This window comes from Hemitrygon akajei, chromosome 14 (assembly GCF_048418815.1).
Source record: "Hemitrygon akajei chromosome 14, sHemAka1.3, whole genome shotgun sequence".
Lineage (NCBI taxonomy): Eukaryota > Metazoa > Chordata > Chondrichthyes > Myliobatiformes > Dasyatidae > Hemitrygon > Hemitrygon akajei.
In genome coordinates, this window is record NC_133137.1 from 52,917,951 (window position 1) to 52,944,927 (window position 26,977).

Genomic DNA, 26,977 nt, shown 5'->3' on the forward strand with positions numbered 1-26,977 from the left:
AATGTGTCGCTTGCATTAATAACCAACACAACCGAAGGAAGTGATGCCAACATATGCGCCAATATAGCATGCCCACAATGTTCAGCAGAACAACACAGAACATAACAAAACAAAGCACAAAACAGGTCCCTTTCCAAACACATAAACGGTCCTCCAACACCTGGACCTCTGGGCCTCCAACCTGGGACAAACTGACATCCACAGGTGTCCTGCATCACAGGTCCACGTCACTCCCTTAAGCACAGAGTGGAGATCTGGTCTCCACATATCTTTTATCACATGTCCAAGTTGCTGGACTTTGAATGCAAAGCATGGAATAGAGGCCTGACCTTTAATTCCTCCACATAAAGCCATAAGACTATAAGACATAGGAGCAGAATTAGGCCATTTGGCCCATTGAGGCTGCTCTGCATCCTTGTCCCTAAACCCTAACCTGACCCTAACTCCCCTCTCTGTCCCCAAAACCATTCCTACAAACTTAAAAATCAACTTAGCCTGAGCCACAATCTAGACGGAGACTGCAGCTCAGCACCAACTTGACCGTTTGGCATTGTCTGGCCCTTGCATCATTTTAATATTACTTGCTACTTACCAGCAACTGCCTGTAAGTTGTCTAGGTCCTTCTGAGAAGTTGCAATGAACTGAACGTTGTATGACAATTAGCAAACATCTGGTGATGGAAGTGGCTGAAAATGTTTGTAGCCAGGACACTGCCACAAAAAACAAATTTCATGATATGTGCCAGTGATATTAAATCTGATTCTGATTCTAATTCTGAATGATATCCTAAGGCTGGACTAATTGCCACCTTAGAATAACAACCTTCCTGGTTTATGCAGAGTAGAGTAAAGTTCAAAGTTTAAAGTAAATTTGTTATCAAAGTACCTACACGTCACCATATATTACCCTGAGATTAATTTTCCTGTGATTATTCGCAGTCGATAAAAAAGAAACATGATAGAATCAATGAAGAACTACACACAGACAAGCAAGTAACATGCAAGAGGTGACAAACTGCAAATACAAATAGAAAAACGAATAATAAACAAACAAACAAGCAAACAAACAAACAAATAAATAAATAGATATATAGATAGACAGATAGATATTAGATAGATAATATTGAGACCTGATTGTTTCTGGACCTGGTGATATGGTACCAAAGGCTCCTTATTCCTCCTTCCCAATGGCAGACGGTGGTAATTCTGTGGAACCTGTGGCCCCATAAGGCAGTGGAAGCTGAGTGTATTTAAGGCAGATAATGTTAGGTAAAGGGGTTTAGGATTACAGAGAAAAGATGGGGGAATGTGGTAAAGAGTAGGATTTGCATTCAGATTTATTTATCATACGTATATCGAAACATACAGTGAAGTACATCATTTTTGTTAACAACCAACACACATAAGGATATCCTTCCCTCCCTCCCACCCACACAGACAGATAGTCCTCCATTGCCAGGACAGGCGTCTAGTCTCCAGGTTTCAACCATCGGACTTCAACTTCCAAACTCCAGTCTTCGGTATCGACCCCTCTCCCACTCCACCTAATGATGGGATGCTGAACTCCAGGCATGAGCTCTGGGTGTGAGTGCTAATGGCCAGTGATTGTGCCTCCTGCTTGCATGGACATTTTGTAAAAATCAGCCATGATTGAATGGTGGAGCAGACTTGGCCAAATTCTGCTCCTACATCTTATGGCCTTATGTATTGTCCAAGGACTGGCTTGAGAATCTGTGGATCCAGGGGGAAGCAGAACTGGATCATCCTCTCAATGATTCTGGCTGAACCTGCCTACAAATGCTTCAGCCTGGAATTGTGTAAGATCTTCTGTATAAACAGTGCAGCTAAGGATATACTTGTCACAAAATCTAAATAGGAAACCTCATGAAAAGGGCATGAAATTTAAGTCAGTCAGTTAATCCAGGATTTTCATTGCTTTCTAGATGTTCGTGGAGTGAGAGTCAAGAAGAACAAAAACAGGCCCTTCAGCCCACTAAGTCTGTGCTGGCATATTTATATTAATCATTTTTCTTTTCTACCCGCATTCCCATCAAGACCCCCAGATTCCACCATTCAGCTCAATACCAGGGGCAATCTCCAGTGGACAATTGATCTACCAACTTGAATGGCTTTGGAATGTGAGAGTAAACCCATGTAAACTCCATGCATGTGGTTCCGGAGGTCATGACTGCACCAATGGCCACTGGCATTGCAAAACAGAGGTTCTACCAGCTATGCTGCAGTGCCTAGGACCCAGTGAAAGACAGAAAACCTCAATTCCTTGCCTTAGCGCTGTGTTGTTTGCTGCCCTGCAGGCTGCTTCACTGCTCCCACTGAGCACAATTGGCGAATCACATAGGACCGCAGCACAGGTACGAGTTTGGAGGATGAGGAAGACAAGACGTGGACCGTTCAAGTTTATTATTCTCTGCAGAGAATTGCGGATGTGAGCAGCAGGTGCCTAAAGATAAATTGAAAACAGATGACTTGGGTAAATGTAGGGAAGGCCCTGTTTCCATGCTGTATTGCTCTATGACTCTATAAGATGAGTTTTGTCCTTGAGTAAGTGAGAAATACTCATTCCTTCAGACCTCCAGTTTCTCATTCCTTCATAACTCTATGGCTTTCCACATATCTCCTTTGTATCTCCTCCCCATATCCTAAAGCTCTGTTCTCTAGTTAAATATATTTCTGCTTTGGGAAAAGGTTTCGTGAAAACTACATGATCTACGAACATATACAACGTATGAATTTATATACTTCAGCTATATCCCCTCTCAACCGCCTCTGCTCCAGAGAGAATAGACCCATCTTCTCTAGTCTCTCCTCATAACTGAACTACTCCATTCCTCGTGACCAGGTGGATTTCCTCCGGGTGCTCCAGTTTCCTCCCACAGTCCAAAATCTTACCGTTCGGTAAGTTAATTCGACATTGTAAATTGTCCCGTGATTAGGCTAGGATTAAATTGGGGATTGCTGGGAGTTTTCTGTGCTGTATCTCAATATATAAATAAATAAAATATCAGATAATGGTGAATCTACTCTGCACCCTCATCAGAGCTACCACGTCCTTTCTTTAACTTGGCGACCAAAACTGCATGCAGTACTCCCGATGAGGTCTGAACAAAACTTCATTAAGTTGGAGTATGAACTCCTTCTGTACTCAGTGGCCCAACTAATGAAAGCTAGTATCCCTTCTGCCTTCCTAAGCGCATGGTCTAATTGTGTTGCTACCTCTCAGGCTCTGTGGACAAGGTCCCTCTGTTCCTTAGTACTTGCTTAGACTCTACAATTATGGTGTATTTCCTAGCCTCATTAGTGTGCCTTCATACTTGTCCAGATACAATTCCATCCACCATTTTTCATCTTATTTCACAGAAGCATTGATATCTCATTTCAGGTAAATGCTATCTACAACTCCTGTCCATCTTCGAGCAATCCATGAACTCATACTTCCACATGCATTGCTGTATCACTCTGATTAAAGTGTGGCATTTAACATTCTCAGAACTTATAAAATAGTGTGATGTAGTCTCTCCTGCTAATCCTGTTTTCTAAACTTGCACATTGCCTCCATGAACTCCAGTATCCTGCTCATTAAACACAAATCATCTAGACTCAACACCAGTCATCCTTCCTAACTACACCTTACTAAACCAGTGGAACGACCAAAGGAAAGCACTAAGCAAAATCGGTTCGCAGTGGTCATCACAATGATGTTATGCAGATTTTAATGTGGCTAAGAGTTGCTTACTTTTTTTTGGCCTTGGCAGTAACATGTTTTTAGATGAAATATTTGACTTTCAGATTACTAGATTTTAGCCAATTAGGAGACAGTGGAGGGATTCATAGTGAAGTCGTTATAGTTGTATTCACACTCTGCAACATACCATTCCATTGGAATTTCTCTGTGCTTGAAGCTGATCTGGAGAAATTACTCCTGGTGAGCAGTTGATGAGAACTCCCTTAACTGAACTGGGAACCCAAGGTTTGCCAAACTTTCAGGATTATCCTGGAATCTCCGGGGTGAAATATTAACCCAGGGAGAAAAGCAATGGTTCATTAAAAAGCAATGGAATGCTTTGGTTTAAACTTTCTGAAAGGAATGTTGTTTATTAGAAATAAAAATATAGGGAAAAGGCTGTTTGACTGAGAGTCAAGAATCATCAGTGCAGTCTGCATGTTCTAATCTATCTAGGGAAACCAGTTTACTGTGAGGATCTGTGTGAACAACCATTAGCAGGGGCATTACAAGGACAAGATATTTAGAAATGGATCTGCCAGTGGTGTAGTGGCATCAGCTCTGGACTTTGAGACGAGTGGGCTGAGGTTTGAATCTGGCCTGATCCTTGCATGCTTTCCATCCATGGTTAAGCGTTGAGCTATCAACTCAGCCTCCTTAAAAAAAAACTAGCAAATGCTAAAAAACGACAAGATTGCCACCTGATGTTCCACAAGACGTGAAGAGGAATATTTAGAAATCCCGATTCATGGCCCACATCCAGCTGGGAAAATTGACTTCAACCTTGTGCACACCCCAAGTTCAGTGCCACCTTTAAAATAACGTCATTTGCATGCATATTTACATGTCCATATTAGAAGAAGGATTGCCGGGCTCTTTCAGTTTATGGCATCGTTCATTGAATTATTTGCCCGTTGGATTTGAGAACTATACATTCTGACTACATGGTGCTCAAAAACACTGTACCTCCACCTAAATTCCATCAGTTCTAGATAATAGTTTCACATCATGGCTGTGAGAGCACTACTGCCCACCCATGCTTGTTGATAGCGACCACCATTGTATATAACTAGGTTACAATTGAGATGAAAAGTAAATCCTTGCAAGCAGTTGCAGCCCATAAGCAAAGCAGCTTGTTGCTGTTATGAGATGAGGCTCTAGCTGTAGGGTTCCATGCTGTTCTGACGGCAGTGAGTTTACACTTGGTGCATTAGAAGAATTTTGTTTGCTGCTTATGTTTCTTGGTGATTTATGTTATAGAAATCTAGGATTGTATTAGAGCCTTCTGTTCTACAGTTTGCACCTCTGCTCCCCTGCTGCTTCTTGCAGTCACGTCCCAGAAGGGTTACAGGCTGTTAATGAAGCCTTGCCTGTTGTGTTTCTGTGGGTCAGGGGTTATCCTGCTGAGAGTCTTGATGTGGGCTGGGTGTTGTGGCCAAAATCTATATCCTGCTGTGTCAATATGACTGATTAGGAAGCCTGTAGCTGACAGAAAAATTTGCTGGAGTTGTGGATAGTGAGGAAGTTAGACAGAGGATACAGAAGGATATTTGGACAGAGAGATGGCATATGGACTTTAATCTGGATACATGTGAGGAGCTGAATTTTGGGAGCTCTAATGCAAGAGGAAAGTATACAGTAAATGGGAGAACCTGGGAGAGGAGTGATGTACAGAGGGATCCATAGGCTTCCTGAAAGTGACAACACAAGTGGATAGGATGATTTAAAAAAGCGTATCACATGCTCTATCTGTCAGGGCTTTGAGTATGTACATTGGAAAGCCATGCTGCAGCTGTGTAAAACGTTAATTAGGCCACAATTGGAGTGTTATGTGCAGTCTGGTCACCATGTTACAGGAAGGATGATAAAACTCTGCAGAGTTTTATTAATTATTTGCACAATTTGTCTTCTTTTGTACATTGTTTGTCAGTCTTTGTTATATATAGTTTTCCATAAATTTTGTTGTACTTCTTTATTTTCCTGAAAAATACCTGCAAGAAAATGAATCTCAAGGTATTATGTAGTGACATATATATACTTTGATAACAAATTACTTTGACTTTGATTTTTGACTTTTGATAAAATTTTATAAAATTTGATAGGCATAGATAAGTAGATTGTCAGAATCCTTACCTTTAAGGTAAGCGGCTAAGTTGAAAGGAGAAGTGCAAAGCAAGTTATTTTCTACAGAGAGGGGTAGGTTCCTGCAACATACTGATTGGGGGTTAGCAGAAGAAAATACAGTAGCAATGTTTAAAAAGCATTTAGGAGTACACATTAACAGGCAGAAAATGGAAGGACATGGACACTATGGATGGCACAGATATTGTGGGCTGAAGCCTGCGCTGTACTCTTCTATGCTCTATAATGTGACAGAAAGGAAAACTTGGCCAGCAAGATTCAGCAGACGCAGACATTAATCAGCATTAGATGCTGCAAGTTGAAAGACATGCATTTATACACCACCTTTCACAACCTCAGACATCCCAAGGCACAAAGTTTACATTTAGGTGGACAAAATGGTAAGAAGCATAGATCACATGGATAGCCAGAGACTTTTCCCAGGGTGACAATAGCTAATATGAGTGGGTATAATTTTAAAGTGATTGAAGGAGGCATATCAGAGGTCAAATTTTCACACATGGAGTGATGGGTGTGTGGAACGCCAAGGATGGTGTTAGAGGGAGATACATCAGAGACATGTTTTTAAAACAACTCTTAGATAAGCATATGGGTGATAAACAAAATGGACTGCTATGCAGGGGGAAAGTATTAGGTTGATCTTAGAGAACGTTAAAAGGCTGGTACAACATCAAAAGGACTGTATTGTACTGTAGTTGTCTATGTTCTATGAAGCTCTTTTCAAGAATCACCACTAGTACATTATAGGAAATTTACCAGCCAATTCGTACTTGCCAAGGTCCCACAAACAACAACAAGTTTATGAATATGCAACCTATTATTTTATGTTGCTCAGAATAAATGTTGGCCAAAACAGGGAGAACAATTTTCCCCTCCTTAAAATATTGCTCACCTCAGTTGTGGTTGTGGAAATCATGGTCTCTTAACTATCTCTTCAATTTAGGAGTACCAAGGGATGAACAATAAATGGGGACATTCAAATAACATCCACATCCCACAATTCACAAAAGATTGGAACTTTGTTTAAAGTGCAGAAACATAACAAGCCACAGGAAGAAGCCAAATCAGACCAATACATCACAGATACATCACAGATACATACTAGATACATCACAGATACATACTAGATACATCACGGATACATACTAGATACATCACAGATACATACTAGATACATCACAGATACATACTAGGTACATCACAGATAGATACTAGGTATATCACAGATACATTCTAGATACATCACAGATACATACTAGGTACATCACAGATACATACTAGATACATCACAGATACATACTAGGTACATCACAGATACATACTAGATACATCACAGATACATACTAGATACATCACAGATACATACTAGGTACATCACAGATACATACTAGGTACATCACAGATACATACTAGATACATCACAGATACATACTAGATACATCACAGATACATACTAGATACATCACAGATGCATACTAGGTACATCACAGATACAACCTTCCCACTCTCAGTAGAATCTAAATGAGACAATGGCTCAAAAAGGCAACATACATCATCAAAGATGCCCATCATCCCGCCATGCGATCTTCTTGCAGCTACTTTTGGGCAGGAGGTACAGAAGCCAGAAGTCCCATATCACCAGGTTCAAGAACAGTTACTTCCCTTCATCCACTTAGTTCTGGAAAAGGGCACAGCCATAAACCCTACCTCAGTAAAGCAACACTATGAACACTTTGACTATAATGGACTTTGCTTCATTTTTGGTTGGTGTTCTTTCTTGTAAAATTATTTATCATTTATGTTTTTCTTGTGAATTATGCTGATATGATGCTACATGCTCATGATGATGCTGCAAGCTTTTTCATTGCAACTGAGTATATGATTACAAACCTAACTGACTTTGACTTACAGCACTATTCTAGATGATAAACTTTGATTCTGTGCTGAAGTCACTGAGATTGCAATTAAACCCATTATATTTGACTCAAGCAAGCTTGACTAGAAGAGTAGTCATATTGTCCATGATTCTTTTTGAATCAGGTGGCACTGGAGAAATTCCAGTCAATGTACCTACTGCTCACTTCCCTAGGCTTCAATGCATTTCAGATCAATGGAACAAGGTCCATAATACAGGATGGATTTGGAAATCAGTGACACTGCTAAAGAAATCTAAGATTTCCTAAACACACACTTAATTTAACATTGTAGGACAGAATAGAACAAACCCTCAGCACCAGTGAAATATATCAAAGGCTGCAGTTAATAAACACTGCAGTCATGGAGTCATAAAGTGGTACAGCACAGAAATAGACCTTTCAGTCTATCTATTCCATGTCGAAATATTATTCTGCACACTCCTATCAACCTGCACCTGGACCATAGCCATTCACGCCCCTGTTTTCAGCAATCAGTCCATCAGAATGTCTATTATCAGGTCCATAATGTGCGTATGTTATTCAGTAATACTATCTAGCATAAACCAAAGAATTTAGGAGCTGGAGTTATCAATCCTTCTCTGCTATTTAATAAGATCATGCTTGATGTTACTGTAATTGCAACTGCACTTTCCTACCAGTGGTAAACTTTCATTCCTTTGCTTTTGAACTATTAATCTACCTCTGCCTTTAAAATATTCAAAAATGTTCTTCCTGTGCTTTTTGAGGAAGAATGCAAAAGACTCAGCACACTCTGAGAGAGAAAAAAATCACATGTCACAAAATAGACAATTTCGTATTTGAAACAATGGGCCCTTGTTCCAGATTCTCCCACAATAGGAAACTTCCTCCCTGTTGAATCTTTTCAGTAGTTATCAAGTCTCTTCTCACTCTTGTAAATTCCAAAGGATACAAGCCTAACCCATTCAAACTTCTCACCAAGTTAACATGCCCATTCCACGCAACAGTCTTGTAAACCTTTTCTGAATGTCTTTCAATGCATTTACATCTATCCTTAAACAAGGATGTCCATATTGTGCACAGTACTCCTGATGTGGTCTTGCCAATATTCTACATGATTGAAATATAACCTTCTTGCTTAAGTATTCAGTTCCCCTAGCATTAACCAAGAACATCTGTCAGACTTCCGAAGTATTCCTTTCACTGCACTTGTAGTCTTTGGATACTAGTAATCCTTGGTATCTTAGAGTTCTATGATTTCTTGGCATTTATATAATATGCATTTATTTTTTCCTTGTTTTCTCGCATACTGTTCCATTTACCATTCCCTTAACCTATCAAGTAGTCTAGGCTGGCAAGGAAAGTACACAACAGATTTGCCTTCTTCCATTGCCTCTTCCAGTATAAGAGCAAGAAGATTGTGGTGCAGCTATATAAACCTTCGATTAAGCCCACTTGGAGTATTGTGTGCCGTTCTGGTCATCCCATTACAAGGAGGATGCAGAGGCTTTGAAGAGGGTGTAGAAGAAGTTTGCCAAGGTGTTGCGTGAATTAAAGGGTATCAGCTAAAAGGAAAGTTTGGAGAAACTTGATTTTCTCTCTGGAGCATTCTGACAGTAGTTTATAAAATGATGAGAGGGGTAGATAAAGCAGACAGTCAGAATCTTTTTCCAAGGGTAGAAATCTCAAATACTAGAGGACATGTATTAATGGTGAGAGGGCGAAAGCTTCAAAAGATGTATCCCAAGATTTTTACAGAGAATGACAGATGCCGTGAACGGCTGTCAGGGGGTAGTGGAGGAAGTAGACACCACAACGGTGTTTGAAAGAGAGTTATAGTGACACAACCTGCAGGAAGTGGAGGGGTATAGATCACATGCAGGCAGAAGGGCGTTAGGCGCAGGCATCGCGGGTTGAAGGGCTTGTTCCTGTGCTGTACAATTCAACGTTTTATCATCGAGTGTATCTGCAAATTTAACTTTCATTCGAGTCTTTTATGTTTATTGTGTAAAGTTGAGACCACAGTATCGATCCCTGTGGTACGCTACTACACTTTACAGTTGCCTACTCCGTAGTAAACCAAATGATTCCGAACTGGGCTTCGGGAGAGTTTTCGGGATGTTACATGCTGGCGCCGCCTGATGTGAAATTCTTTGCCCCGGTTCACGACAGGACCGGTCCAAGGCGTTGGAGCCGTGAGAACGGAGAGATAGTCTGCGAAACCCGCGTAGAAAGTTGTGACATTCAAAGTGAAATTGGATGACTGATATAATACAACTTACTATAAACAACTCCATCACTTGCATCCAATCACTCGCATACGCTTTGCATTTTGTAAATGATTTTGCGAGTTCTAAGGGGCTACATCAGAACCGGGCTTTCCAAAGACTCTCAGTTCCTCTCACAATCTAGTCAATAAAAGCAAAATAAACACTGGTCTAACGTCGTTCAGTTTTACATGTGTTGAAAAGCTAAACGGTGCAAATGTCAGCAAATATAAACATCGTCGCAATTCATACTCGCTGGTAATAAATGGGGTGTTTTATTTTTCTTGGCTCGCTGTCTGAAGGGTGTTTTATTTCCTGTATTTACGAATAAACCTTGTTAGTGATAAATAATTTGGTAACCGGGTTATTCTTCGTTCAGTGGGACTCCGGAGATACAGGTTTACTGTCTGCAGGCTACAACTTTTGGAGACACTATACATAGGATAACAAGTTCATTCGCTCCAGCCACCGAAAAGACATCAGCACTCGGTTGCTGTCCCTTGGAATCCTCACTACCTTCGTCTGGTCTGCAACATGCTCGACTAAATTAATCGTCCGAGTTCGCAAAAGACCTGCTCCAAGGGTCTGTCACAAATGGAAAATGTAGGAAATGCATTAAAGTTGGCGAATAATTCAGAAACTCGTTGGAGCTTCCACAGCAATCTCTTCATCAGTTAAATTTGTTTAAAAAAGAAGAAAAAAAAGTTTGAATTTTCCGAGCGTAGAAAAGAAGATTTACTTCTCTGTATTCACCAATAGTTTGTAAAAGAGGATTAGTGAAGTTAAAGATTAATTGTGCCGCGAGTCCGCGGCGCGATTAAAATCTTGTTACTGTTTCACTCAAACAAAACAGTTTTGAGTGCTCCTGTGTCCCGAAACTCAAGCTTGTTCTGAATCAGCCGTAGTCCATGGCGTGAAGTAGCTGAGGGAAAACGCAGCGATTTCAATTAGAGAAGGGTTGGGGGTGATGGAAAGATAGATAGATAGATAGATAGATAGATAGATAGATAGATAGATAGATAGATAGAGAGAGAGAGAGAGAGAGAGAGAGAGAGAGAGAGAGAGAGAGAGAGAGAGAGAGAGAGAGAGGGGGGGAGGGAGGGGAGGAGGGTTCGGTGGGAACGAGGGAGAGAATTAAAACATATACAGGGTGGAGGACTGAACGAGAGAGACGCGAGTAGCGATCTGGCCAGAGACAGGAAAAGATAGAGAAATCACGGAGAAAGCGAGGCAGAGAGAAATGCCATACACACAGAGTGCTGATTTCGTTAAGCAAACTACGTCCAAGCAACCGGAACGATACATATTTACATGGAAGTGTAACAACAACATTGGGTTGATTGAGGAAGCGCAGTTCAGAGGGACATAAATACAATCCGTTTAACTGGAATGCACAAGCCGCGAGGCAGAAAGATCGATGTCACCATGTACAATAAATGTGTTCTTACACTGTTGTTATCTTTTTGCAGGGAGTTCCCCCCCCCCCCCCACCCCCGCCACACACACACACACACACACACACACACACACACACACACACACACACACACACACACACACACACACACACACACACACACACACACACACACACACACACACACACACACTCCGCTTCCCTGTCTGCGTTACTGGGAGATCCGGGGGCCATTAGAAATCAAAAAAGTTTACTCTCCCCCCCCCCCCATAACACACTCCCTCCTGTAACAACCCTCGGAGGAAAGTGCAGTGTTTCTTCATTTGAATCTGTCGGTACTGCTGAGTTGCCGAGGCAGGGAGCGGCACCCGGGACTAGGCTGCGCGCCGAACTGGTGAGAAGCGTGAGGCGCACCGCGTTTGGTCGGCTCCGGCAAGCGAAACTGGCGGTCTATTGCCCGTCCGCCGCTTTCATGTGACACACATGTGCACAGCAACATTAACTGTGTTTTTTATACACAGATACACAACTGTGAGAGTCCACACACACACACACACACACACACACACACACACACACACACACACACACACACACACACACACACACACATACACTCACACACACACACACACACACACACACACACTCACACACACACACACACACACACACACACACACACACACACACACACACACACACACACACACACACACACACTTACTTTCACATACATAACAAGGTGAAAATCTTTTATGCACATGCACCCAGCAGCGTTAACTGTCTTTCACACACATACGTTCAACATAGACGCGAGCAAGACGACGTATTCTCTTTCTCTCACACACGCTAACAGAGGTAACACACTCTTGTCCTGATCACACAAATACAAGCAGGGTGACAGTCTCCAGCAGACATGGACATGGCAGCATTAACTGTCTTCAGACTCGTACTTTCTCAGTGAGTTAGGAAACTGGCAAGTTAACGCAGTCTCATTCTCTCACACATAGTCACAGACGAAAACACTCTCCTATACAAATAAGCACAGCAGCATTCAGTCTCGTGGACGCATATACATTTCTCCCTCTCTCACACACAGAGACAAAAGTTACACGCATGTGATCAGAATGAGTTTCTCAAACACAAGTACGGAAGGCTACGCAGTCTCGGGCACACACGCTTATATGCCTAGTTCAGCAGATAGAAATAGAGTGGCAGTCATAGTCTCAGGGACACATAATAAAGGTGTTATGATCTCTTGCGTACACGCACTCCTATAAACAGGGTAACAGGGTCCCCCACACACAGAGAATTACTGTCTTCCACAATCACAATCTTGCTCAAACAACACAGGTTGTAGACTGGCACGCGTGGACAGGGTGTCACACGCAGTCTCACATACACATTATGGTACAAAGTCTCACGCACTCGCGCAGGGAAACGCGCGGCGACGGCGTGGCCCACTCAAATACACCGAGGCATGGAAACAGTGCCAACTTCGCCCATCTCATCAGACACAGTGAGTGCCACAGTCCCTCTCACAGACAGCCCAGAGTTACACTGGCGCACAGATGGTTATAAACAGTGAAATACACATACTGTCAGTTGGGGCAGAAGCGGATACGTACACACACACACACACACACACACACACACACACACACACACACACACACACACACACACACACACACACACACACACAGCTGCTGTTCTGTCCATTGATCTTCTGCTGCTGATGTTGCACGCTGGGAAATGGGCTAAACGCCTGCGACATGGCCGCTGTCAAGTGATGGCTTGGGAATGACAGCGGAAAGGAGTGGGAGCCATCGGGCTCCGGGACGGGGTCCCGGGACCGGCTCTTCCTCGCCTCCCCTGCTTCTCCTACCGCTTGCCCCCAAATCTCCACAAGTTCCGCTTACCTGGGACTGGGGGAGGCGGGGGGCGGCAAGAGTATATGGATGCAGAGCTGCACAGGGAAAGTCCGAGAGCTCTTAAAGTGTCTCCGGGAGTGTGTGTGTGTGTGTGTGTGTGTGTGTGTGTGTGTGTGTGTGTGTGTGTGTGTGTGTGTGTGTGTGTGTGTGTGTGTGTGTGTGTGTGTGTGTGTGTGTGTGTTGGGCTGTGGGTTGTTGAGGTGAGCCGGGAGTATGTCAGACTTTCTTCCACCTCCCCCCCCCCCCCACACACACACACAGCGCATTGTCCTCGCCCTATTGTTGTCTTTTGTTATTGTCTCCAGCCGCCTTCTGACCAGCCCAGGGATCTCGCATCGCCCTTGACAGCAGCTGCCAACAAATCTCTCTCTCTCTCTCTCTCTCCCTCTCTCTTTCTCTATACACGCCACGTCGGAGAACGGATCGTAAGCAAAAGCAGGTAGGTGTTTCCAAACTGCGTTAGACTTTTCCTTCCCTAAAAAAAACTCTTAGCCTCCAATATATTTATCCTGTTTGTTTCTCTATACACCTCCCTCTTCTCTCCCTTAACCCAATCACTGGGAAACACACGCACGCACAATTCGCGAGGAATCTCCTATGCTGACAAGTAGCCGGTACGGAACACCCATTCTGTCTGCCTTTATCTCTCCCCCTCTCTCCCTCTCTGGTTACACATTAGTGTTTTTAGAAATCTGTTTTTATTATTTTTGTTGCTGTTGCTAGACTCGATCTTCCTGTCTCGTTCCCTAACACTCCCCTCCTCCACCTCATCTCATCTCCTCCCCTCCCAGAGAGTGGATCTCAGAGTGCCCGCGATCTCGGATTCTGAGCAATCGCCGGTCGGGGAGCTAAATCGCCGTTTTCCGCCTGGTAATTTCAGCTTTAACCGGAAGCACCACAGAGGTTAGCACTCTGCTTGTGTAGTATTCTTGCGGATTGTTTGGCCCATGTCTTCTCTTTTTAAAAAAGAATTAAAATGTGTTTTTAAGGGTATTGCAGAATGCGGGTTTACAATTTCACGTGGATTTCTGCGCTCAGTGTTTGTGAGGTGTTTGAGTAGTTCCGCGCGTGGACATCTTTGAAATCGCTAATAATAATGGAAATAGTTTGTAAGGATTTTCGAGCGGGCATTTTAATACGCTTGATCCCGCTTGTTGGAGCACTTATTTGTAAAGGTGTGTGTGTGTGTTTTAAAAGTTGCTTGAAAAAAGCTTCACACAAAAAAACTATTTGCTTCATTGCTGCTTTTGTTTGTGGATATAATAGGGCCGCAATGAATGAATTCAGGAGTAACAATGGAGCTGAAATGGACACAAAGCAGCAGAGAAATGAAGTATTTAGAAAGAGAATTATCATATAGTGTCGAGAACGTAATGAAAGGTCATAGTCTAGTTTCACACAAGAGTTTATTATGCTAGAGCTGTTTCATTTATTCTCTCACTCTCCCAACTCTTCAGACTTTTAATGTTCCCTGTGAAGTCTTTTGTCTCATTCTTTAATCTTTCCTCTCTTCGAGACTTTAAAAAGACTTTACGCGCGGTTTAAAAAAGTCTTTCTTCCGCTTGTAGTGTAAACTGAAAACGTAAACGACGTAGAGATGGGAACGGGCGCTCTCTTTTAGATAAACGCGGAAAGTGCGGTCAGAATTCCTGCCGTGTAGCTACTTGCTTAGGTGAGACTTTCGCTTTGTGGTACAAAAACGTCAAAAGGCAGAGAGGAAAGTGATAGAGGGGAGGTTCCTCCTTATCTCTCTTGGCGTGAATGTTTAAACTCTTGCTCACTGAAACAAGCCGTTTAAAATAGCAAACGCCACTCTGTGCGATGTCTTGCGACTCGAAACTTTACTGGTAGCGCCAACGTTTGAGCTGTCCCTTTGATCAGAAGATGGAGATGCATTTGATGCACAGATGGGATTTTTTTCTCTGTCTCTGATTAAGAAGTTAACTGGTGCGTTAATTGCCGTGCCGTTTAACTCTCCGCGATCTCACCTTTCTGCAGACTGCGAGGAATGTTGGTGGCTTTTGCTTTGGACATTTCCAACAGTCAGCCTCTGCCTGATAGGCATCTATCTGTCTGATCTTTCTCCGCATGCTTTCACTTTTAAGATCTTGCCTTTATTATGTAAAAAAGGCAATTAGAGTTGTATCTGTTTGTTTAAAACAAAATGTCTGTTAATTAGCGTGATCAAACCCCCCCCCCCCTTGTAGTCCTGTGCTGATGGCTTTGTATCGACTTTACACGGCGCTTATTGTAATTTGATGCCAATTGCGTTTGCAACCGGCTCGCTCGTTAGAGAAACAAGCTGTGCTTTTTATTACTAAAGTTTTCAGGGTTAGATCCTTGTCTTTCTTTCTTCCGCCCCCTCTACCATTACTGATTTCAGAAGCTCTCTCCCCCACCCCCCCCCCCCCCCTCTCTCTCTGTCTGTCTCTCAGTGTCTGGCTGTATATCTCTCTCTTTCTGTCTCTGAACCCCCCTCTCTTTCTTCCTCTCTCTCTCTCTCTCTCTCTCTCTCTCTCTCTCTCTCTCTCTCTCTCTCTCTCTCCCTCTCAGTGTCTGGCTGTATATCTCTCTCTTTCTGTCTCTGAACCCCCCTCTCTTTCTTCCTCTCTCTCTCTCTCTCTCTCTCTCTCTCTCTCTCTCTCTCTCTCTCTCTCTCTCTCTCTCTCTCTCTCTCTCTCTCTCTCTCTCTCGCTGTATATATCTCTCTTTCTGTCTCTGAACCCCCCTCTCTTTCTTCCTCTCTCTCTCTCTCTCTCTCTCTCGCTCTCTCTCTCTCTCTCTCTCTCTCTCTCTCGTCCAGTCAACCCGAGTTTATTGTCATGTGCACATGAAAGACGCAACGATAATGTAGATATTTTCGACACTCCCCCCCCCCCCCCAAATGGGGGGAGTACTGTGGAGGTTTAAGGCGAAAAGAAGGAGTTTTTAAGGATGAGTTTCTGTACCCACAGGTTGTTAAGTAGGACGTCATGGTGGAATCAAATACAATCAATACCTTTAATGTATAAGACATTTTGACAGACACTTAAATAGACAAGGCATAGAAGGATATGTTTATGATGCGGGAAAATGGGATTGTGTACAGCTGCAAAAAAAGGTCAGCATGGACGTGATGGGCTGAATAGCCTGTTTCTGTGCTGCCCGTGAAAATGGCTCAAAACTCCTGCATACGTGAGAGCCTTTCAGTACTCTGTCTATATTACATAAGTCAGACTGGTAATGGCCGTACTAAAAGGGAACCTTAACCCTTAAGGAAAGTTTAACCTAACTCCATTCTATCAGATAGAAACCAATGGCCTGAAGTGCACTCCTGTTGTCTGCCTTTCTTACCAGAATATGTCATGTGCCTAAGACATACTGTATAATCAGACCTTTCATCAGAATTGGCTTCTGTATTCCCAGATCCCTTTGTTCTACTGCTCTCCTCAGTGCCCTACTACTCACTTTGCCCTCCCAAAGTGCAACACCTCACACTTGTGAGTATTAAAATCCACCTACTATTTTCAGCCCATTTTCTACCTGGTCTAGCTGTGTTGCAGACTTTGATAACCTTCCTCACTGCCTTAATGTCATTTGCAAAATTGCTGATCTAGTTTACCACATTATCATCCAGATCATTAATGTAGATACCAAACACGGACAGACCCCAGCACACCGATCCCTGTGGCACTCCATTAGTCACAGGCCTCCAGTCAGAAAGGCAACCATCTACTACCACTCTCTAGCTTCTCCCACAAAGCCAATGTTGAATTCAATTTACTATTTCATCCTAAATGCCACATGAGAATACCAGGAGAAAATTTCGGAAACATGAATACTGTGTGATCACAACGGGGGCGGGTGAATGCAATTTCCACTGACCTCCAAAGTGAAGGAAGAAGAAGGTCACTCGTACAGTGCCTATTTCACACTTTAATGTTGAGATACTTCCGATGAAGCCTGGTCAATATTGTTCTGTGGGAAACATGGCTGTAAATATGCTCAGAGCACACTCCCACTCATACTAACAAAATAAATGACCAGATGGTAGATACAGTTTTGTCAGGCAAGGGTATCAGGATTCAAGATTCAAGATTGTGTAATGTCATTTCCTGTACACAAGTGTAAAGGAGGACAAAATAATTATTACACTAGATCTGATGCAGCACAAAAAAACATAAAAGATAAAGAACACAACAGAAGGTAAAAAAATACAATTAATATAAACGCGTAAGTTAGATTATACACGTCGATTGATTGTATGTCCATAATGTGGCACTAGGCTGTGACGGGAAATAATAAACCAATGGTGGAGGTGTTGATCAACTTTTTGATCAACTGTTTTTGAATCCGGTGGTCCTGGCGTGGATGCTATGTAGCCTCGCCCTTGATGGGAGTGGGACAATAAGCAGGGTAGATGGGACCCTGCGTGATGTTTCTGACCCTTCTACCAGTGAGTAGGCTGGTGCCAGTAATGTGTTGGGCAGTTTTGACTACCTGTTGTAGAGCCTTCCTGCCTGCCACAGTGCAGTTTCCACCCCAAGCACTGATGCAGCTTGTTAGCACACACTCCCTAATGCACATTTGTAGGATGACCTGGGTATGAACACGCAAAGTCCAGCTCTCTTCGGCCTCCTCAGAAAGTGGAGGCATTGATGACCTTTCTTGACTGTGTAGGGTATGTTCTGGAACATGAGTGTTTGTTTGTGATCTGCACGCCCTACTTGCGGTTTCCACTGCTGTGTCGCTGATGTAAAGTGGGGTTCGAGTTCTCCTGAACATCTTCTCCTTTGTCTTGTTGACATTAAGGAAGAGGTCAGTGTTGGCACGTGGCCAAGTGGTTAAGGCGTTCATCTGGTGATCTGAAGGTTGCTAGTTCAAGCCTTGGCTGAGGCCGCTTGTGTGTCCTTGAACAAGGCACCTAACCACACATTGTTCTGCGACGACACCCCGGTGCCAGCCATATGGGTCCTAATGCCCTTCCCTTGGACAACATTGGTGGCGTGGTGAGGGGAACTGCCGGTCTTCCATAAAAAAACCTTGCCCAGGCTTGCGCCCTGGAAACTTTCCAAGGCACAAATCCCTGGTCTATCGAGACTAACGGAGGCCTACACGTTTGCTTGGCACCAGGCCTCAAGCTCGTCCGCCTTTTGTCTGTAGGCCATCTCATCATTGTTGGTAATGAGCCCCATCTGTTGTGTCATCGATAAACTGGATGACGTGATTGCTCGGTTGTTTGGCCATTCAGTTATGAGTGAGCAAAGTGCACAGCAATAGGCTCAGCATACAGACCCAGGGCTTAGACTAAGATGGAGTTAAGATAGAAATCTACCGGGACCTGATACGATGAGATCAAAAAGCTAAGTGACCTGTTTCTGCTCCGATGGGCACTTGGATGGCACGGTGATGCAGCTGCAAGGGCTGCAGTCTCACAGCTCCAGAGAACTGGTTCACACTGCTGGTGTGGAGTTGACATATTCTCCTTGTTACAGCGGAGATGCTCTGTTTTCCTTGCATGAACCAAAGAGGCCATAGGTTAACTGTCCACTTTAACATCTCTGGTTAAAAGGCCAGTCAACTAGGGGAAGGGCGATGAGGAGACAATAGGTCACAGGAAAACTTTGTAGGGAGTAGATTTGTTTGTAATTTGGCTTTAAATGGTGTCCTTCTATGTTGTAAGGAAAGATGAAAATATGCTAGCATTTAAAGCATGAATATGTCAAAAATACCAAGATCTCTGACCTTCCCTGAATGGTGCCATTAGATTCCTATGTCTAACTGGAGGGGCCTTCACTTGATAAGAGGACACCCTTGCCACTGTGCTCCTGCACTATTGCAGTCTGGCTCTGAAGGGGAACGAACCACGGGTATTGATTTCTGCCTTGGATGTGGGGGTGCTGCCAATTAGCCACATTGAGAGTGACTATGACCTTTCATGTTGGGGGGCGAGTTCAAAGACATACTGGCATGTCTGTTTGTCATTAGGCACAGTAACAACATGTGGTCTGCATATACACCTCTGTTCTCAGCATGCCCCTTCAAGGGCAGTCAAATTTCAACTTCTTTGCACTTTCCGGCCTTCACCCATAACCATTCCTGAGATGCTCCGGACATGATGAACTCCGGATATGGATCCCAAACATTGTAGCAAAATAATATTCAACGCAGGGTATCAAACCTGTCGCTGTTTGCTTGCCATGGTCACTTCTTGCTGCTGCCATCAGGAAGGAGAAGGAGGTACAGGAGTCTTAGGTCCCACACCACCAAGTTCAGGAACACTTATTACCCATCAGGCTCCTGAACTGGTGTGGATAACTTCACTCACCACAACTCTGAGCAAATTCCACTACAACTCACATTCTCAGTATTATTTATTTATTTAGTGTTTTCGCGATTTGTCTTCTTTTGCACATTGGTTGTTTGTCCATCTTTCTTTGTAACCTTAGATTGATTCTATTGTATTTCTTTGTTCTATTGTGAATGCCTGCAAGAAAATGAATCTCAGCATAGTATATTGTGGCATGTATCGATTATAAATTTACTTTGAACTTTGGACTTTTAGGTGATGGTGTTCCGGTGGATGTTTCTTTTGTACTGTTGCCGTAGCAGAATCACAGCTATCTGTTCCATCTCTGATGTTAATGATAGCTCTTCTTCATGACCTGCCAGGGTACAGTGTGTATACAGTATTAGCAACACTATACTGCTTCAGTTAAGAAATTCTTTTCAATTCAACATATAATGCTGTTTATATAACAGCAGATACAATGCTGTTATATATACTGTGACATTTACAAAATGCTGCTATCACTTTTAACTCCAGTTTGACTCCATTCTAAAGTTAGATCATCTGTTCAGATCCTTGATTTCAGTTCCCCTTATCTATCACGCATTTTCTCGTAAGAACAGGACTAGGCCATGTAACCCTTTGAGCTTATTTCATCATTCAACTTGCTCATGGATGATCAGTATTTCAACTCCATTTACCCATATTTGATATAACTCCCCACTAAAATAACAGATGACTCCATTAAAAATGTATCAAAAGCAATCCTGGGATAAAGTTTCCTCTGATTGTTATGTGTAGTGACATTGCATTCTTTCTGAAAGTATGCTGTAAACAGTGAGTAATATGCATGTTGCCTCTCCCTCTTTAAGACATAAACCATCGTATATGTCCTGACTTCTCTATCTCTGTTTCCTATGAGTCAATGCTAGAAATTTTTAGTCAATTATTTCAACAGATGCTCTACGTTAGAAAATGACTGTGCAACTTGGAAGGTGCAAAAACATTACATATTTGGAGTTTGTTTTCATACACTTTACCTTTATGTTTTCCACTGCCCTGGTGTAAATTGAAATGGGATTATACCTTACACACATTGATTCTTGAAATGGCTCCCATCTGTCTCAGTTATACCATCAAGAGTGAAACATCTATGAGATTGGAGGCTTGTTAAAGTGTGGGCATGAAATATATGATTTTTTTAAGTTGCCCTGTTTGCACTCAGATGATCAATACTAACAGCAACTTCTTGCATTTATGAAGTAACATAGAGAGAAAAAATTCCCGGTGCTTTGCAGAAGTATAACCAGACATTGAGCCAAGGAAGAATAAATTATTTAGTGGTCCAGAAAGCTTGAGTCAATGAGTTTGGTCTGAAAAAGCATCTTGAAGGTCAAGAGTGTTCCAGTCATGCCCTGAGGTACTGTACTTACAGGCTTGAAACCACTGTAGAGGAAAAGGAATGGACAGGAACCATATCAATAAGATTGAAAGAGTACTGAGAAAATTTACAAGGTTGGAGCCAGGTTTTGAGAATCTGAGTTGGAGAGAAAGGGTGAATAGGCTAGGACTTTATTCTCTGGAGCACAAAAGAATGTGGGGAGATTTGATAGAGGTTTACAAAATTATGAGGGGTATAGATAGGGTACATGCAAACAGACTTTCCACTGAGGTTGGGTAAGACTGGAACTAAAGGTCATAGGTGTAGAGTAAAAGGCAAAATACTTAAGGGGAACCTGAGGGGAAACATCTTCACTCAGAGGGTGGTGATAATGTGGAATGAACTGCCAGTGGACGTGCTGGATGCAGGTTTGATTTCAACATTTAAGAGAAATTTGGATAGGTACATGGATGAGAAGGGTACGGAGGTCTATGGTCCATGAATGGGTCGATGGCAGAATAACAATTTGGCATGGACTAGATGGGCTGAAAGGCCAGTTTCTGTTCCGTAGTGCTCTATGACTCTGTGAATTTATCAACTTGTAATCATATAGCCCTTTTTGCTACCTCAGGACAGCCAAGGGCTTTACAGGTAATTCAGTATCTTTCAGAGTCATCAGTGTTTTGAAGGGGGAAAATCTAGCAGCCAATTCAAGGCTAGTGAGATGCAACAAACAGCCACCAGTTAATAAGCTGATGACTTTTTTTTAGTGGGCTTTCTTGAGCCACAAATGTTAAATGCTGGAGGAGATGGTCTGCTCTTCAGTGATGAAGATATGTCCACCAGAAAAGGTAAATAAGGCATATGACAGAAAACAGCTTCTCCAAGAGAGTAGCATGTCTTTGGTGATACCCCCCCCCCCCCACCAAAATGGCCATGTTGTAGAGTATGCACTTGAGTCAGGACAGATGCTGTGACCTTTTGACCTGGACGCCAGAATATCTGTCCCACTCAACCAAGACTGTTATGTTCCATTCATGACTATTTTCACTGATGTACAGTATAATTTCAAACTTCCAATATTTCTGTGAAATATTAAATCAGCTCTCTGCACAATCTACTTTCCTTAATGCAAAATTTTTTAACTTGAATTATCTCTTAATTTGAATTGAAATTGTACAAAAAAAACCACCTGCTGAGCTGTTTTATTAAAATTATCCAATTTGAGTGACTGGATAATTTGACTTTAAGTTAATGTGTGTACATTACATACAACTTAAAATCCCTAGTTTGTGATATGGTTTTGCAGTGATTATGGTACTGGATATGTTATCCATTGGTCTGGATATAGGCCAGCTGGAAAATGCTGGTAAAAGTGACTATAGGCTGTCACATTACTGTAAAGAAAACGGTTCAGTAATGTAGAGAAGGAAGCCTTCAGTCCTCATCAGGTCTGGTCTGTGTGTGATTCCAAGCCCATACTAACTATCTGCCACTCAGACACAAAACGATGAACTAGAGTATCCAAGGATTGCCTATTCAAAGTTCACAGTATCCTGAGAATCATTTTCTTACATACATTCACAGTAGAAATAAAAAAATGACAGAGTCAATGAAAAACTACACACAAAGATTAAAGACTGACAAGCAACCAATATGCAAAAGGAGACAGACTGTGCGAATACCAAACATAAATAAATAAATGCTGAGAACATGAGTTGTAGAGAAAGTGAGTCTGTAGGTTGTGTTTAGTGATCAGTTGTGCTGAGTGAAGTTATCCTCACTGGTTCCCGAGTCTGATGGTTGAAGGGTAATAACTGTTGCTGAACCTGGTGGTATGGGACCCAAGCCTCCTGCACCTCCTTTCTGATGGTAGTACACCACTACCCAGTTGAAATGAAATCATAGTTGAGGATGAATTTAAAAGAATGTTTTTTTGCAAAGTTCACTGTGCACATCAGTCACTGAGATCTCCAGGGTCACGAGAACGTCCAGCACTTAACTCAGCAGCTTCCTTCCCTTTAGATTTACACTTGCCTCAATTTAACTTGATTTACACCCAAGTGTCAGTTAAATGGCATTGATTAAGCTTCATTGCTGCCATCAGGATTGTAAAAAATGTTAAAGAGATGGACTGGGGAGTGTTTTGTCTGTGAAGTAAACCATATGTTTCTTGAAAAATGCTGCTGTTGTCATCAAGAAGCTTTCAAATTAGAGTTATTGTAACAAAAATAAGTTAGGTTTCTTGTTTTGATCAAATGGATATAGCACTTAAGTCTATCTACTGTCCTGCCATTGGATAACTTAATTTGAAAATGATGGAGCTTTGGCCTTGCACATGACAGAGTAACCATGGTACCTAAAGCACTTAAGAGTTAGAACAAGTGTTGAAGCATTGTTTCAAGAGATTAGAAGCCTACAGGTAAACTTGTTTGGTACTTTCAGATCATTGTAACAAACCTCAGGTGATTTGTGACAAGGCTCAGTTGTTTTAATACCTTGATATGTAGTTGTTGGTAGACACCTCGAGTCCAAAGGCATGGAAACTGGCCCTTCGGCCCATCTCATCCATGCCAACCAAGGTGCCAATGGAGTTATTGTTTCTCAGTTTTTCAGTATTAAGAGGTATGAGGTCTCTCCCTGTTGGTACTGCTTCTCCACCAGTGGGTCCTCTGTTGGGTCTCCTGGCAATGTAGGGAAACTGGGACTTTTGTAGACTGGTTCTTGATGCTTAGGAAACTCTGGAGGAAGTTTCAACCCCCCACCCTCCTTTCAGTTGGAGGGTAGTGGTGGCCTGAAGGGTTGGTTGAGCCAGAAACACCCAACACATTGGAGGTGTAGATGGATTTGTACTTGAGGATAGATAATCTGCAAGGTAATGTTCTCAGTAATGTAAAGTGGGATAAGGCCAGAGAGCTGGCACAAGTTTGCCAGCTTTCACTCCCTGACATCAAATTCACCTGGTCCATTTCCGACACCTCCCTCCCCTTTCTCGATCTCACTGTCTCTATCTCTGGAGACAGCTTATCCACTGATGTCTATTATAAACCCACAGCTACCTGGACTATACCTCTTCCCACCCTGTTACTTGTAAGAATGCCACCCCCTTCTCTCAATTCCTCCATCTCCACTGCATCTGCTACCAGGATGAAGCTTTCCTTTCTGTAACGAAGAAGATGTCCTCCGTTTTCAAAGAAAGGGGCTTCCCTTTCTCCACCATCAACACTGCCCTCTACTGCATCTCTTCCATTTCACGCATGTCTGCTCTTACCCCATCCTTCCGCCACTCTATCAGGGATAGGGTTCCTCTTGTCCTCACCTACCACCCCACCAGCTTCCGTGTCCAGCACATAATTCTCCGAAACTTCCGCCACCTCCAATGGGATCCATCACCAAGCACATCTTTCCCTCCACCCACTTTCTGCTTTCCGCAGTGTTCGCTCCCCACGCGACTCCCTTGTCCATTCGTCCCCCCATCCCTTCCTACTGATTTCCCTCCTGGAACTTATCCTTGCAAACAGAACAAGTGCTGCTCCTGCCCCTACACCTCCTCCTTCATTACCATTTAGGGCCCCAAACAGTCCTTCCAGGTGATGTGACAATTCACCTGTGAGACAGTGAGTCAGTTGGAGTTATATACTGTGCCCCGTGCTCCTGGTGTAGCCTCCTGAGACCCGACGTAGATTGGGAGACCATTTTGCTGAGCACCTATGCTCCATCCACCAGAAGAAGTGGGATCTCCCAGTGGCCACCCATTTTAATTCCACTTCCCATTCTCATTCCAATATGTCAATCCATGGTCTCTTCTACTGTCTTGATGAGGCCACACTCAGGTTAAAGGAACAACACCTCATGTTTTGTCTGGGTAGCTTCCAACCCGATGGCATGAACATCAATTTCTCGAACTTCTGGTAATGACCACCCCCTCAATCCCTCCTTCACCATTCCCCATCCCCTTTTCCCTCTCTCACCTTATCTCCTTGCCTCCCCATTGCCTCCCTCTGGTGCTCCTCTCCCTTTCTTTCTTCCATGGCATTTTGCCTTTTCCTATTAGATTCCCCTTTCTCCAGCCCTGTATCTCTTTCACCAATCAACTTCCCAGCTCTTTATTTCATCCCTCCTCATCCTGGATTCCCCTCCACATTTCTCTCCCCTCCCCCACCTTTTCAATCTACTCCTCATCTTTATTTTCCTCCAGTCCTGCCGAAGGGTCTCGGTCCGAAATGTCAACTGTACTTTTTTCTGTAGATGCTGCCTGACCTGCTGAGTTCTTCCAGCATTTTGTGTGTGTTGTTTCAATGGGCTGAATAGCCTCCCTTTTTGAAATAACTTTTCCATGATCTCTCTTTAATCATTAGCAAACTTGGAAGGGCTGCACTTACTCCTTTCATCTTAGTCACCATTAGAGATGCCAACATTGAATCTCCCAGTACCAACCCTCAGGTTCCTGTCCTAAAATGAGGAGTGGTACAACAGACCCCTGAGGACCCTGTTATCACCCTGACCCCCCAGTTCTAACCTCAAGTCCCCTGTGTTTACCCTGAGACCACTGTTCTAACCCTCAGTCCCCAGTACTAATTCTGAGTCCACAATTCTTACCTTAGGGTCATTGTTACAACTCTGACCCCAGCTCTAATCCTGAAGCCCTGTTGTAATCCTGCGTGCTAACTCTGATAATACCATTCTAATCCTGGTGCCCCAGTAATAACCCCTGAGGTTCTATGTCTAACCCTGAGGTACATAACCAGTTAGAGCTTGCCAACTTGAAAATGGGTTGTTTGCCTGATTGTTTCCTCTTTGCTCACCAAACCGCTATCCAGATTAATATAGTAACTCCTCCTCCTTGAGCCCTTATCTTCTGCAGCAGCCTTTTACGTGGCTTCTGTCTTTTAGAAATCCAAATACATTATATCTACTGGTTCCACTTTATCTAGCCTGAAACTAATTTCTTTAGAGACCTTTCATATTAAAGACATTTTTTCTAATCTCCTTCAAATCCCTCACAATCTTGAATGTATCACTAGAACATCCTTTAATCTGTTCTGAAGGTGAGATAAATTAAGAGCGAATCTAGTTAGTTAAAACTGGGGATCGTGAGAGTCTGGAGTGGCCAGGACTGTTTCTATTGAAGCTTAGAAGGCCGTGAAGAGACTTTATGGGGTATAAGGGATGTTGATAAGGTGAATGGTCACAGTCTTTTACCCAGGATTGTGGAGACTAAGATTAGAGGATACAGATTTGAGGTGAGAAGGGAACCATCTAAAGGGGACCTGATGGTCAGCTTTTCAACACAGATGGTGGTGGGTATGTGGAACCAGCTGCCAGAGGAAGTGGTAGATGCAGGTACAGTAACAACATGTATAAGAAATGTTTCAAGATCTAAAAGCAGGCGTATAGGACTAGCTCAAGGTAGGCCCCTCGTTTGGCCTGGACAAGAAGTCGTTTCAGTGCTGTATCATGCTATGACTCTATGAGATGCTATGGGCCTTCTGAAGCCTCAGAGATGTATAGGTCCTCCAAATAGCAGTTCCTGACAAGTCCCTCACACCTCCATTCCCTCAAGGCTATGACCAACTGGCTTGAAGAGGAGCGTTCTCTCCAGCTTGTGAATCTTGGCTTTGCTGCAATTCCAGATCGAGTGGAAACGTCGCAGAGCTGTCCCACTTTATCTGAATCAGAATCAGGTTTAAAATCACTGACGTACGCACGTCATGAAATTCATTGATTTGCAGCAGCAATGTAGAGAAATACGTAAAATATACTATAAGGTACAATAAGATATATAGTAATGCAGAAAGAGAACAAAAATAATTCATTGTCCTTTCAGAAATCTGATGGAGAGGAATGGCTCTGGACAATGAGGCAATAATGGTGGAAAGAGGTCTTAATAACAAGGATAGCTGAATCTGGCACACTGTGCAAAATGCAA

General features: G+C 42.9%; 1 protein-coding gene across 3 annotated transcripts in view; it reads left to right on the forward strand.

The window, feature by feature from the left end:
• Positions 1-12,926: 12,926 nt before the first annotated feature.
• sox5 (SRY-box transcription factor 5) overlaps positions 12,927-26,977 on the forward strand; it is a 388,193-nt gene continuing 374,142 nt past the window's right edge. Inside the window, exon 1 of one of the 3 annotated variants that reach the window (XM_073066077.1) lies at positions 12,927-12,984. The gene's annotated coding sequence lies outside the window, so the exon portion shown is untranslated. Of the gene's footprint in view, positions 12,985-13,741; positions 13,839-14,190; positions 14,303-26,977 lie in introns of those variants that run through there. The other 2 variants (XM_073066075.1, XM_073066073.1) reach the window with 2 other exon arrangements.